This window comes from Atractosteus spatula, chromosome 10, assembly GCF_055471065.1.
Source record: "Atractosteus spatula isolate fAtrSpa1 chromosome 10, fAtrSpa1.hap1, whole genome shotgun sequence".
Taxonomy (NCBI): domain Eukaryota; kingdom Metazoa; phylum Chordata; class Actinopteri; order Semionotiformes; family Lepisosteidae; genus Atractosteus; species Atractosteus spatula.
In genome coordinates this window covers 20,417,484-20,433,102 of record NC_142715.1, presented here as the reverse complement: position 1 = coordinate 20,433,102, position 15,619 = coordinate 20,417,484, and the positions used below count along the sequence as shown (strand labels likewise).

General features: G+C 45.5%; 2 non-coding genes across 2 annotated transcripts; both read left to right on the top strand.

Moving 5' to 3' along the window:
• Positions 1–9,907: 9,907 nt before the first annotated feature.
• Positions 9,908–9,980, top strand: trnav-aac (transfer RNA valine (anticodon AAC)). The gene has a single exon. It is a non-coding gene; the product is annotated as a tRNA-Val (tRNA).
• A 1,234-nt stretch (positions 9,981–11,214) lies between these two features.
• Positions 11,215–11,287, top strand: trnav-cac (transfer RNA valine (anticodon CAC)). The gene has a single exon. It is a non-coding gene; the product is annotated as a tRNA-Val (tRNA).
• Positions 11,288–15,619: the final 4,332 nt, after the last annotated feature.

Here is a 15,619-nt window from a genome sequence, read left to right as displayed (position 1 = left end):
GCAGAGCACTTCAACGGCACGGGTGTGTGTGTGTGCGTGCGCCCTGGTGATTCTGGGAGACAGATCGAACCTGGGCTAAAAGAGAGGGGGCTTAGCCCTCTTCCATTTGCTAGTTCAAAGTTGTACAACCCATTTGTATCTGCTAGGTGGCGCAGTCGTCGTGCACAAAGAACGCTTTGAAAAGCGTCAAAGGCAAGTCATTCCGAGTTGGTCGTTTGTGTTTTCCGTTCAGACGCGAAATGCTGAAATGATCTCTCGGCTCCTCGGTTGTCATCCCTGACATCCCAACCCCGCCACTCACTGTGTAAAGCAGTGTCGTATGGCCCTGACATCACACCACCACCACTCTCTACGGAAAGCACTGTCGTATAGCCCTGACACCCACCCCTCCACTCATTGAATAAAGCAGTGTCATCAAGCCCCGACATCCCACCCCCGCCACTCTCTACATAAAGAAGTGTCGTATGGCCCTGATATCCCACCCCCACCACTAACTGCGTAAAGTAGTATCTTCAGGCCCTGACATCCCAATCCCGCAACTCTCTGCGTAAAGAAGTGTCGTATGGACCTGACACCCACCCGTCCACTCTGTGCTTAAAGCAGTGACATCAAGCCCTGACATTCCACCCCTTCACTCCCTGCGTAAGGCACTGTCATATGGCCCTGACACCCACCCCTCCACTCTCTGTGTAAAACAGTGTCATATGGCCCTGACATCACACCCCCACCACTCTCTGCGTAAAGCAGTATCGTCAGGCCCTGACATCACACCCCTGCGACTCCCTGCGTAAAGCACTGTCGTATAGCCCTGACACCCACCCCTCCACTCTCTGTGTAAAACAGTGTCGTTTAGCCCTGACATCCCAACCCTGCCACTCTCTGTGTAAAGCAGTATCGTCGGGCCCTGACATCCCACCCCTGTCACTCTCTGCGTAAAGCAGTCTCGTCAGGCCCTGACATCCAACCCCCGCCACTCTCTTCGTAAAGGAGTATGGTCAGGCCCTGACATCCCACCCACGCCACTCTCTGCCTAAAGCACTGTCATATGGCCCTGACACTCACCCCTCCACTCTCTACGTTAAGCACCAGACTGTGGCAGCTGTAGTGCCTAGAGCTGCCAGCTTGCCTTCACTGATGGCAGAAGGTCCTTCTCTGCCCCTCTATTGGCCTTGATCCCTTAATGCTGTGACCTTCCCTCTTGCAGCATGAAGTGACTGAGCTGTACATGCACTGTCATGGCTGTGGCTCCTGCTAAAGCAACACCAGGGACCAAGTCCTGCACCTACAACAGGGAGGCGAAGAGGTACTTCTGCAAGGAGCCTGCTGAGGGTGCTCTGGGACATGCCAGGTGGAGGCCTCACCTGTCCTCCTCTCCTCCAGGTGGGAGGAGCTGTATGGTGACCATGAGGTCTGTGCCTGCTGTGAGTCCAGGTGTGCTGGCAGTCGGAATGAAGGTGGGTCTGGTTCTCTATCCCTTGTGGATGCATCTCTGCCCAGGAGACAACCATGCTTGGATAACTGAGGAATGATCCCGTGCTGGACAAAGGGACTGTTTAGATGAGTAGACTGTGGGTCTCTGGGTATAGCAGATCCCTCACTCCTGGGTGTTACTTGTCCACAGGTACCAGGAGCCTGGTGACCAGCAGTCGGGTGGCTGTGGCACCAGTAGAAGCTCCTCTGGATGTGGGAGCTGACTGGACTGAGGATGAGGAGGGAGACCCTCCGATCTCCAGTGAAGATGCTGAGAGCACCAGTGAGGATGTGGAGGGAGCAGAGGACTTTGGAGATGTTGGCCAGTGGACAGGTAGGGTCTGGCAGGAGGAGCTCCTGTAGGGGTGGGTGTCCTGCAGTTCAGCTTGATTGTTCTCCTTCTTCCTCCCCAGGTGCCTGAATGAAGGCTCCAGCCTGGCCCTTGTGACTCTCCTGCCTCCAGTCGCCTTGTAATGGCATCATTTCAATAAAGCTGTGAAAGACCCTTCTGCCTGCCCTTGTTTCTTTATGGTTTACAGGTTTGAATGGGGTGGAGGAATTCAAGGGAAGTGAGAACCATTAATAAATTAAAGTACTGTATTTGTGGGGGTTCCCCATTCAAGAATGCTTCCTGTATTGCTGCCAATGAGGACTGAAAATGGCTGGAGTTATAAAGCATTGTACTGGGGGAAGATGGCCGCACTATTCCTTGGGCAGGTCATTGTGACTTTTTTTTACTGTGGGAGAGACAGAGGTGTTCAATATACTGGAAATCCTCCTGTTTCCGAGAGGGGTAGTGGTTATGGAGTGAGTTGCTACTGTAGTGCCCAGTAAGAGTGAGATCTGATGTCCTATTCTGGGCTGCACAAACTGACTAAAATAAACACAAGGAAGGAATTGTCAACAGGGGCTTGGTGTAAAGTAGGCCTTCCTTCCTTAGCAGAGGAACAATACTGGTGTGCAAACATCAGTGAATAATGGTACAGTTAGAATCTCGGAGGTCTTATGTTATGGGTGTTGGTTTCACAGCAGTGGTAGTGGACAGTCATAAGTATTAGGATTGAGACTGGAGATCCCAGTACTTGATCCGGAAGACAGGTGTTCACAACTACCTCTACCAGCAGCACAGATGGTGTAGATTGAGACTGAACGCTTACTACACAAAGCCTCTCCACTGTTTCAGTGTCCCGTGTCATGGATTTCAAGTGAATCCTAGTCTTCCTTTGTGACTACCTATAATTTGCACAAATCATGATGGCCCACTAAGGCTGTCAATTTTTAGCCCTACTGCAGTGCCCTATTAAAGTTTCAAGGATTTAGAATAAACTATTTTATATAATGGTTCCGAAGGTGGCTTCTCAAAGCACTTGACAAAATTACAATTAGAATACACAGGATAAAACAATTCCAATAGATTGAGGAGAAAAGTAGAAGCAGAGGAGTAAAGAATAGAACCAGTTCAGTAAAGGCTCTTCTACAGAAGAAGGTGTTGAGTCTGAATTTGAAGGAGTTTAGGGAAGGTGACTCTGGTATCCTTGAGGAGAGAGTTCCAGAGCTTGGGGGCATAACAGCAGAAGGCCCTGTCACCCATACAGTGTAGACAGGCTTGGGGGACAGTTAGGAGACTAGAATTAGAAGAGCTAAGGTTATGATGTGGGGAGTAGGGTGATAATAGATCAAACTGCTACTGAGAAGCAACTGAAATGTGATGACATGTTCTACAATTTATGCAAGACAGGTAATGTTAGGATTTTATGGAACAGTGGTAATGGCAGCACTTTTGAGGATCGTTGGTACAACGGCAATGCTCAAGGATTCATTTCTAATATTGAGGACAATGGGTTATATACCCATCGTTCTTACCAAAGGATCAGAGACCTTTTGCTATATATAAAGACTCCTTTCCACCACTAATTTATACAGGTTTGGTTCATTTGGGCTTTATCAGTTAAACATTTAATATTGTATTTGTCAGTTTGTTGATGCCTATATATCACAGTGATCTGCACACACATCTTTGACTGAATATGGGCTGCCAAACCTCTCCACCAAACTTATGTATCACGGTAGGTACACAAGAAGTTTCTTTGTAATAACAGGGTTGGTGCCAGTAGTCAGATTGGGTCAATTGCAAGGTAAGAACAGCATCGCATTAACTGGAGATGATCCAGAGATTAGCATGCAGCTCTGTACGCCAGATTACTACCGATTTGCAACGCGCTCGTCTGCTGACTTTAGTCCCCTGCTCAATAATCACAATGTTCCCAATTGCAATGAGCCCAAGGAAACAGCTGCTGCTCTCTAGATGACACTACAGGACAGGACTAAGTACAATTCCTGCAATAGACTAAGCAGTTTAGTGCCAAACTAATGGAACACTGAATCCTATGGGACAGTTCCGAATGTAGTAACAGCTTAATACTGAAATAATATCGTAAACACCTTGTGATCTTAAGATTCTGTCGCTGTTAAAAAGTATTATAATAATAAGCTAAAATTGTACTGCAGCCACAACACAGTGGACCTGCAGCTCCTGTCCTGATCATACAGAAAGATGTCATCACTATGTAGTGTGCTCTCTGAAGGCACCAGTTCTGTAGGGCTTGGGCATTTACTGGGACAATTATTAATTGTAGCAGTAAATCACAAAATGATTCTTTTAATGGCTTTAGAATCCAACCATGCGATATAACTCAAACAATGCACACACACAGGTACTAATACACGAGGATACATTTCTTAATATATGGAATATGCATATAAACCTAACAGATCTTATCGAGAAGGGTATATATTCAGTCAGTTACCAAGAGTTACATATATCAAGAGGACATACGTTCAGTATATCATTCATTTAGACCATTTCGTAATTGAACTTGGTTACAACTTCTACATTAGATACTCAAAACAAGTACATAACTCTTAGGAATTAAATTGATATCAACTGTTTGGGATAACAATTGAATTCTCGAGCTGTAATGCATTGAAGTTGAATACTCATCCAATCTCTGGGGATTCAGATCTCCTGCGGGCACAAAGAAACAGTTGCAGGCTGTTGCTGTCCAATCCGCGCTCTCTGCCTCGGTGCCAGGCTGTGCTGTGCGGCTTGTGACGGTGCGCTGCTGATGCTCACTGACCAGCTAGTTAGTGTTGGCTTTAACTAGCAAAGTTTGCACACAGGAGAAAAGATGACTGTGAGTCCCAGCAAGTCAGGAAGTGGACCGGTTCGTTCCTGATGAAGAGCTAGTTCTGAATAGTGATTCAGCTGTCCACAGTTCCGACCTGTTCACGAGGCCTGCTCGGGTGGATCCTCTGGTTACTCTCTGGCAACCTCCGCTCTAGACTCTTAGAACAAAGGAAAGTTCTGGCACTCAGACACACTGGCCGTTCCGTGGTTGTCCGGGCTGAGTCTCAGGATGGTCAGGAGGCGCGCTGCGAGAATGTCCTGCCCTTGGCAGCCTTTCTGCTCCTGGGCCGTCCCGCCCTGGAATTTTCTCACACTCCTGGAATTCTCCTTTGAATTCCCTTTAGAATAGTCTTGGAGCTCTGTGTTGCCTGTTTTTACCTGGAGGAACTTCAGCTCGTTCATTGGATGAAAGTTTCATGGGCATCAGAGACCCACGTGGGTTACTCGGCCCTACCAGTCCCTGATTGGTTGATCAAGGTGAGATATGAGTCACTTACTCCTGACACTTAGGAATGCAGTCCAGATGTCCATCTGGCACTCCCTAGACAGATAGGCCCCAATGGATGCCCACTGATCATGATAGCTAGGCTTAGCTAAATGCATCCCCATTTGGGAGCTGTCCCTTATCAAAAGAAAACATCTTTAAATCAGCCTGCCTGAATAGCTTGAAGAGAGAGATGGTGCCTCATTTGGGAAAGCACAGCAACACTTAATTCTGTCTTATTAATAAGCATTGCCGCTACAAATAGTAGGAAGAAAGATACAATGTTTTGAAAATGTAATATGTTTTAAAGGATTAAAGGGAAAATAAATACTTTATATAAACTAATTCAACTGAGCTCCTCTAAACAATATAGCCTGAAGAATTGCCAAAGCACAATGTATCAATTTTGGTGACACTGGGGTAAAAGGATCACAACATTGAAAACCACAAGGCTTATTTTCAACAGCAAAATTTGTGCTTGATAAAATTTGACAAAAAAAGGAATATTACACGCACGGAAACCAATATTTACCACTAGGGTAGAATGCAGCATAGAACAGTTGGATAGAAGGTTGATGTAACTCTATAGTGCATCACAGAGGTCAGTCTCTTCCCCCTCATTATGCAGGCTGACTTGTTCACAGTGAACTGTCCTCAAGCATTAGTCAGCTGTAATCACTGACGCAGACATGATGTTAATACTCTGACAGCATCTTGGCTGATTTGGTTAAAGTGTTTTCCTATTAAACAGGAGATTCTGCATTCAAATCCCACCAGTGTCTTTCTTCCTGTCTTGTCTTACAAAATGTATCACTATGGATGATTACATGCAGCTTGATTTTGTTTAATGCAAGTTTTCATTCCCTTTCTGATGGCTCTCTCTACAGTAATTTTTAAAAGTACTAATCGGGATGGATTACTGTACATATCCTCAGTTAAGGGGAATATATAAGTAGTGACTATCCAAATTGCATTTTTGTGTGAAACGCATTTCAGAAAATCGAAAACCAATTTTCAAAACTCACAATAACAAGACAAAGGCAAAACATAAGTTCACTTGCACTTTATGCATATTTACCACAACCTTGCCTTCTGATCATAAAAAAGTCTTAATTTTAATATAGCAGTTTTAAATGGGACATTCAGAACATGGCATATGAGAATATATGGTTAACCGAGGATGAGCAAAGGATGATCGCACTTTCTGCTTATTGCTATGAACCTACCTCTGGTTATAAAAATGTCTCAAAATTCTGACACTGAGGTGTGAGACACAATGTAACAGGCTCTCATAATCCCGAAATACAAGAAATTTTACTGTAGCGTTTTATAAATTTGACCCTGTGAACATTGTATGTCCCTCCTTCCTCATTACCAAAACATCTCAATGTCCCGACACTATGTACATTTGTAATTACAACACTTCACTGTTTCATTTATGAGTTGTGACATTGTGAACATGGCATGTTAAAGTATATAGAAAATCTAGATCAGAACAGGCTAAATGCAATTCCTAGTGATTTATCATTTTCTTACTTTCTAAATTAAAAAAATATTTTTTCAGTGATTAGGACACTTCAGTATGACATAAAATATGCTTCAATGACAGAATAAATAATAATAATAAATAATCATGGAAAAAATACCCAAAGTGGACATTCATAGTTGTGATTATAGGAATGTTAGCTATCGGGTGGGTAGCTGCGTCAGCATGCGTAGGCTGCAAAGGAACAAGTAAAGGACTATTCCTGCTGAAAAGAGAAGAAAAGAATCACAATGTTTCGGCTGTGGAGCCTTCTTCAGGTGTGAGAAAGACAGGGCAGAAAGCAAAGATAATTTTCTTTTTATCTTTGCTGAATGCAGTTTATCGCTGATGACAACATCAAAGACATTAAGGAGTTTTTACGGCTAACAGCTCCACATCAACTTCCTTTCATAACTAACCTCATCAGACCCCTCAACTCCCAACTCTTCCAGTTTCTCACTTCAGAGAAGGATAAAAAACTCAAAATTCTCTACAGAGAAAAACCATCAACATCCTTATCACCTCCACCAATCCTAACCTTGGTGTTACTACACCTCTGACCTTCCCCTTTCACCCCTTTGCATCCTCAGCTAACATATTTTAATAGTACAACAAAATTACAATAGATTGTACAGTATTTATGTTTAAAATTAAGGTAAATGTGTCAAAATATCGAAGTCCAAATGCACGGTGCTAATGTAACAAAGCTTGCAAGTTCTTAAACAAATCTGCATTGTATTTTTAAAATATTTCAGCAGAGGATGCAACGGGGGTATAAATGACGACTCGACTTTTTCTTGGGTGAATTTGGTTTCCTGGGGAGTTGCGATGTTGGGCATACAGTAATCGGACATTTCCCGGTGATTCAGACACGTGTTAAGCACTCGCATTTCCTGCAAATATTAAAATGGTTAAGGTTTCGCTTAGAAATCCAATCGACCTTTGCGAAGACAATGTTTACATCGCAAAAGAAACCCATCCCTGGGTGGACTCGAACCACCAACCTTTCAGTTAACAACCAAACGAGCCACACAGACGGAATGGTGGGTCCCTGTCTCACCTCACAACTTTCCGGTTAAAAAAATATATTTTTTTGCCAGCTGGCAATATTTCTTCTGCACTGATAATCAAGAATTGAATTTCATTTCTCGCAAGCTGTGTGAATTTCTTGAAATACAAGTTTTCCAGAAAGGAAATTAATACATGCATTTAACGAAATCAAGCCCTTTGTGATAGTCCGAAATGGTACGTTATGTACCACAAGATAGGAAAAAAAACATGACTGGGATTTTAAGCTACGTGACCTATGGTACCAGACCGGGGAAAAGTTAGCTTGAAGTTCGAAAACGATTTTGGCACGCCTGTAGCGTTTACACGAAACCTCTTAGAATACGCGAGAATACTTGCTTTGTGTATAAAATACATTGTGAATGCTTTCTCAGCCTTTACTTTTTCGTTTATATGACATTTGTTTGACCAAGCACGAATATTCTTTTGTCCATATCTTCGCAACGGAAGCACAGAACGCCTTAAAACCAAATGCATTTAAAAGACCACGACATGTGGATATTTCCACAGCCTCTACATCAAAGTATCAGTGAGCTAATTATCTTTTTTTAAACCTCCGGTTTTTCATCGATGCGTAATTACGCACTACTGGAACCCGGGGGACCGCTGTGTGCACAAGTTCACAACGCGAGAAATACTGTTCAATATGGCTTCATGCGAAAAACCCGTATATGACCATAGGCAACAGAATAGCGCAGTCTCCAATTACTCAGACTGTAAGCACGGGAATAAAGCTTTGTCTGAATTCTGAAACCCTTCCTTTACGTTCTGTTTTCATTCGGGTAAGAGTCAACTATATTCACAATACTACTGACAGCAGGAAGATTAAAATATTCTTTACTCAGCAGCTTATTAAAAACAGCTCCCATGATGTTCAAACTGATTTTTTACACAGAACACTGACACAGCTTTGCGTTCTGAATCTCTTTTTCTCGTGTGTTTATTTAATGTGGCACAATGTACTTGGATAGGGGTATTCTGTTCACAAACCAATAGCATTTAAACCACAGCACCCACAATGCTGCAAGTAAGTGTTTTACACACTAAGCAGAGAGCGTTGTCTTCCTCGTTAGTATAGTGGCAAATATCCCCACCTGTCACGCGGGAGACCAGGGTACATCAGGACATGCATTGAAGTGAAAGCAGGATGCGCTGCGACATCCACTGTGCAGATCCCGCCACACTAAGAGGTGAGTGGGTCTGTTCGATCACAGCGCTAGGCGAATCCCCAAACAGTGTGCGTGGCAACAAACGAAACGGGCCTGTTTCCGCCCGGTTTCAATCCGGGGAAATCGGGCCCAGTAGTGGCAGGATCTGTACAGTGCATGTCGCAGCGCTTCAATGTGCTTCCTGATGTCCTACCCCGAGAACAGAAAGGACAGCGTACACAGCAACAACAGATCAGGTCTCTGCACTGGATCTAAGCTGCCCCCATCTCCTCTGCTCTGCGGCTCCTGCGGAGTGGAGTCCTGCCTGGAGCCGTGTTTGCAGGCGGCGGCTCCCCGCGCTCTGTCTGTGCGTCGTGTCCAAGAGCTCCTGGGAGGAAGAGAGAGCCCTCCCACTCGGGGGCTTTTCCACGGTCTGTGTGAGGAGGGGCGGGTGTGTCCAGTAGCTTATCGAGCGGAAGCCTGGGGCGGCGGAGAGCTGTGATCGTGCAGACCTTGAGGTGTCACCTCTTTGTCTGCTTTCCCGCCCCCCCTCCGCCCAAGCTCTGCTCCAAAGTAGCCTGGCAACCCCTCACACCTGCATGTGTCACAACCTAAGGTGTGGTCATGAGACACCCATGGGGTGTTGTTCTGTTCTTGTTAATTGTTTCCTGCCCGTCGCAGGCAGGAGTCCATGCGAGGAAGATGCACTGGACAGAGCTCAGAGGGCGCAGCTGGGTGGCTTTCCTTCTGAGTGACGTTCCTGCAACACTCTCCCGCTCCTCTTGGTGCGCTCATGCCGCAACACAGGAAGGCTGGAGCAGGTGGCCGTGGGCTCTGCGCACCGCCGAAATAGCTCATTTGGGAGAGCGTTAGACTGAAGATCTAAAGGTCCATGGTTTGATCCCGGGTTTCGGCATTTTGTTTCATCGCGCCCTTTGTTCTTCTCTCCAGCTCCCCCTACCTAAAGTGACGCGTCGCTTTCTCAGCCCGAAACGCAAGTGAGACACCAGCAGCATTCCCTACAGGTTTCCGTAGTGTAGCGGCTATCACGTTTGCCTAACACGCAAAAGGTCCCTGGTTCGAGACCGGGCGGAAACAGCCTCGTTTTGCACGCTCCTGTACTTCACAGAGGTCTTGAGCGACCGGTCATTTGTTCCCAATGTATTTCCGGTGCCTTCGTGCACTCTTGTACCAAACGCACGTTCCTTCTGTACGCGGAGCTGATCATTTGCAATTGGGCTGTGCCGACAGACCAGGACGAGCTCTGTCGGCTTAAAAGCAGCGCAGGACCTGCAAGAACAACAGAAAGATTAGCATCCAGCGGGGGCCTCTTAGTGAGCCCAAGATCTCATCAAGAATCGGCTCCAGCAACAGGGCTGGGCGCATTGTTCCATTCTCCGACCACTCTCGGTGTAAACAAGTCCCTCCTGGTCTCTGCTTGAAATGCACTTCCCTGCGTTTGCTTTGGTGTAACTGGCTTCCCCTGCATGGGCGAATGTGAAGAAGATCCTTAGTAAGTCATTGAAGAAAACCGAGAAGAGGTCGGAGTGGCCTCTGTCGTTCATCAACGATCCAGTCAGGCAGTACTCCTCTGCAAAGCGCCGTTCGTTCACATCGATTGGCTTTTTTTGCCTTCATTCGTGCAAGTAGTAAATTATCTTTGTGTGACATAATTCGGAAAAGTCCTGACGTTGCATTTCAACTGAGCCCCAGTATACATCGACCCTTCGACACTCTGAGTGACAACTCTCTTGCGTGTTTTCTCATATTTATGTAGTTTGCTTGCATGATGCCGGGAACAACGTGGTTGTTCGCTGCCATATGGTGTAGGGTGTAGGTTTCCTGGTTTTCACCCAGGCGGCACGGGTTCGACTCCCGGTATGAGAACGTGTCGGTTTTGCCTCCTGCTTTCCAAAAGATCAGCACCGTGTACGAAGGAGCCGCATTAAAACCACTCGAACGTGCAAAACGTGCGAGAAGAGGGGGCGCTTGTTTCCAACCGAAACTTCTCGCGTGTGAGACGAGCTGATCATCACTGTGGGAGGGCTACTCTGGTAGACAGGGCTGACCTTCGGCAATAGGATTTATACTCTCCAAGATGATATTTGCACTTTCTGGAGAGGCGATTTTCTCCACTTCAGTAGCCCGATTTCGTCGATTGCGTGGAGAGGGCTGTAAAATGTGGCGCCGCCTTTCCTGCTCCGTCCATGACAGGCGTGCTGGTCTCTGGAGAGAGAGCACGGTCCATCAGCGCACTCCAATAAAGGCACTGGAAGCAGCTGAATCGCATTGGCGAAGCTCAGCACTGGGCCGCTGGGCACGTCTTACCACTGTTTCCGTGGTGTAGTGGTTATCACGTTCGCCTCACACGCGAAAGGTCCCCGGTTCGAAACCGGGCGGAAACAGACTTCTTTTGTCGCCACGCACAAAAGGGGATTGGGGATTCGCCTAGCGCTGTGATCGAACAGACCCACTCACCTCTTAGTGTGGCGGGATCTGCACAGTGCATGTCGCAGCGCATCCTGCTTTCACTTCAATGCGCGTCCTGATGTACCCCGGTCTCCCTCGTGACAGGTGGGGACAGGTGACAGGTCCTATACTAACGAGGAAGACATCGCTCTCTCCGACCCCCGGCATCGTGTCCCGACCCACCGTGCTGGAAGCCGACGCGTGCTGTGATTCCTTAATGGAGCAGAAATGACAACCGAGGAGCCGAGAGATCATTTCAGCATTTCGCGTCTGAACGGAAAACACAAACAACCAACTCGGAATGACTTGCCTTTGACGCTTATCAAAGCGTTCTTTGTGCATCGAACAGACCCACTCACCTCTTAGTGTGGCGGGATCTGCACAGTGCATGTCGCAGCGCTTCCTGCTTTCACTTCAATGTGCTTCCTGATGTCGAGTCGTGTGCCGTGCGGAGGCTCTGAAAGCGAGAGCAATGAAAAGGTGCACGACGCTGTGAAAGAAAACAGAGAAGTGAAAGGCAGTCATTTCTCTAAGGAGGTGAAAGAAAAGCTACTCCCCGTCAGGGAATCGAACCCCGGTCTCCCGCGTGACAGGCGGGGATACTTGCCACCATACTAACGAGGAAGACATCGCTCTCTCCAACCCCCGGCATCGTGTCCCGACCCAGCATGCTGGAAGCCGACGCGTGCTGTGATTAAAGACTTTGATGGCGACAGCTCAAACATGAGAGGTTCATTAGCTCCACCTTGCGGAAATTCCGGATACTATTATTTTTTTGCGGTATTATAGGATAATTTACGGTAACTCGCGGTGGACTGCGTAAAGCCCACCGCAAAATAATGCGGTACCGCCCACTTGTTTTGAATGGCTGCATCTGTTTATGTCAGAAAGAGCACTGTGACGTCAGAGACACCAGCCAGAGCGCTGGGATCAGTGAGTGAGACCGCGGGAGGTGCGCGGAGCGCACTGCAGAGAGTTATTGATCACTTATCTATTGACAACCTATTAATTCAACTGAAGAACCATAGAATAAACGATTAACTTCATCGACTGGTGAGTACTGATTCGTTTCCATTTCTTGACCCTGTTTAAAATATCTAGAAAACGGTCAATACCGCCTGTATCGATCAATTACAGTACCATAGTGCGTTTAGTGTTAATAATGTTCAATCCGAAATTAAAGAATGGTTATTCAAATTATTATTTAGGAATTTAATCCTAGAGCTAGATAATTATATTCCAAGTTGATAAATTTGTTTAAGTAACAGTTAAAATGCATTTTCCATTTGTTTACAAATCATAAGTATGGTAACCACGGCGACACGCGCCGAGTCACTGTGCCCGGTTAGGTGTCTCGCCTTCATCACAAACAGCGGTGTGACGTCACGGACAGCTACTAATACTAATACTAGTGTATTCATGTTAATATTAGTGAGAGTACAACTGGTAGTTTTAATGTTAATGCTAGTATTCATGTTAATATTAGTGCTTATTATGGATATACTGTTAGACTATTTACACTAGTAGTCATGTTAGTTTTAGTGATATTATTACTGTTATGGAACAAGTAATAGGTTTTATTCCATGCTGAAAAAAAGAAGAAAGAGAACACAACGTTTCGGCCGTGGAGCCTTCTTCAGGTGTCACACTCTCTCTTTCTCTCTTTCTTCTTTTTTTCAGCATGGAATAAAACCTATTACTTGTTCCTTTGCAGCCTACGCATGCTGACGCAGCTACCCACCTGAATTATTACTGTTATTATTAGTATTAGTAGTGTAGTAGTAACTTTGTGTTATAGTTAGTAATAATGATAGTGTTAGTCATAGTGATAGTGTTACTGTTGTAATATTAGTGGTATTTTTGTTAGTGTTTGTTATAGTGTAACTGTAGGTAAGAGTGTATGTGATGTCCATCAGTGTGTGAGTTTGTGTCTGTGAGTATGTGTACTGTCTATGTGTGATTCTGTAAATGTGTGCGTATCAGTGTGTGGGTGTGTATCTCTGAGTGTAGTGTCTACAGTATGTGTGTGTCTGTGAATGTGTGCTAGTTTGTATTTGTGCATGTATGTGTCTGATTGTGTGTATAAATGTGTATGGTGTTAGTCAGTATGTGTAGTGTCAGTGTGTGTGAATGTGTTTGTAGGTGGGCTTGGGCTCCAATGTTGTGTCTGATAGAAGTGACCCATCAACAGGTGTTGAGGTCCAGAGCTGCTTGCAAATGGAATCACTTTCTAGAGTCCAGACCAATGTCTACAGAGCTGTGAGTGCTCTGTTTTTATCACTATTAGTAGTAATGACAGCAGTAATAGTAGCAGGAGTATTAGTATCAGAATTAGTATTAGAATCTGAAGTCACGGTCGTAGTAGTAATGGTAGTAGTGGTATTAGCAGTTGTGTCAGTGGCAGCAGTATTAGTAGCTGTAGTAGCAGTATTACACTAGAACCATGTGTTACGATCCCTGCCTCCCGGCAACGAAAGAGGCAGAAGAAGGCGTAGTCTTAGTTCATTAGTCTACCTATCAGTGTACGCTTTCACCACCACACCTCCGTCTCATTTTGTATTTAAGCACTAGTCTTTCCCTACCTCCTCGCTCAGTATTGGTTTTCCTTTCGAGCTACTTAGTTGCGCTACGCCTTCTACCTCTTCGTACTGTTCTGGTTCCGACTTTGGTTTCTCCACTTTTACTAAAGAAATAAAGGATCACCTGGTAACTATACAACAGTTGGGCAGAACTTTGGAGGAAGTAATTTCCCAGGTGTTGGAATTAGAGTTTAGAATTTGTCAGAGGAATAGAGAAAGATCTCAGACACAGATACTAGAGGTTCCTCGGCCACCACCTACCAACACTCTAGACTCGGAATAATCTATGGAAATTGCCCGCACCCAGTTAACTCCAGAAGAAAGAGAGAGACGCAGACGAGAGGGCCACTGTATGTTCTGTGGAAAATTAGGACACTTTAAAGCTGACTGCCCTGCTTTACATTCGTCTTTGAGGCGCCTCCCTACTACTCAAGATCCTGTGGTGAGTGAGTTAACTCAATCCTCTAAGTTTTACTCAGGATTTTCTATTATGTCTACACTGTTTTGGGGTAATAAACAGATGCCACTTCTTGCTTTTATTGACTCGGGGGCAGCAGGGAACTTCATCGACGCCTCCTTAGCTCAAGCTTGGAAATTACCCCTGACCCAGGTGACGACTCCTCTTCATGGACAATCTATTGATGGTTCCCCAGTGTCTCCAGGACTTATAAGATGGCAAACTGAATTAATAAGATTGCAAATTGGCGCCACACATGTGGAAGATATCTTGTTTTATCTCCTCGAGACCCCATCACATCCCCTTGTACTAGGCTTTCCCTGGCTCCAACAGAATGACCCTAACATTTCATGGGCCCGTAGAGAAATTTTAACTTGGGGACCCCAATGTATTGGTAGTTGCTGTCGTCTGCAAGGTTGTAAGAGTTGCACTCATGGAAACGCCCCCTTCTGGTGTTCCTACGATACCCCCCCCCCCCCCAATATTCTGATCTACAGGAAGCCTTCAATGAGCAAAAGGCCTTGGCACTCCCACCCCACCGACATTATGACTGTGCCATCGACCTTTTTCCAGGAACTATTCCTCCTAAAGGTCGTATATTCCACTCTCCAATATGGAATCCGAGGCCCTGAAAATATATATACAAGATTCTCTGAAGGCTGGAATTATACGCCCATCCACTTCTCCTGCTTGTGCCAGTTTTTTTTGTGGAAAAGAAGGATGTTGGGCTCCGTCCCTGTATTGATTATAGTGGCCTTAATGAGATCACTATTAAGAACCGGTACCCTTTGCCCATAATTGAGTCCGTGCATGGGGCCAAGATCTTCATCAAACTGGATCTATGAGGGGCTTATAATTTAATCCGTATTCGGGAAGGGGATGAGTGGAAGACGGCATTCATGACAACCCATGGACATTATGAATATTTGGTCATGCCTTTTGGTTTGGTAAATGCCCCAGCAGTGTTTCAAACCTTTATTAATGATATTTTTTGTGATCTGCTACAAAGGTTTGTCTTGGTATACCTTGATGACATTCTAATTTTCTCTAATACCTTCCAGGATCATGTTCTCCATGTCAGAGAAGTTCTCTCCCGACTCATAAAGAATAAACTTGATGTCAAACTGGAGAAGTGCACTTTTAATGCTTCTAGGATTCACTTTTTAGGTTACATCATCTCTCCAGAAGGGGTGGAAATGGACTCAAGTAAAGTCTCCGCAATTACTGATTGG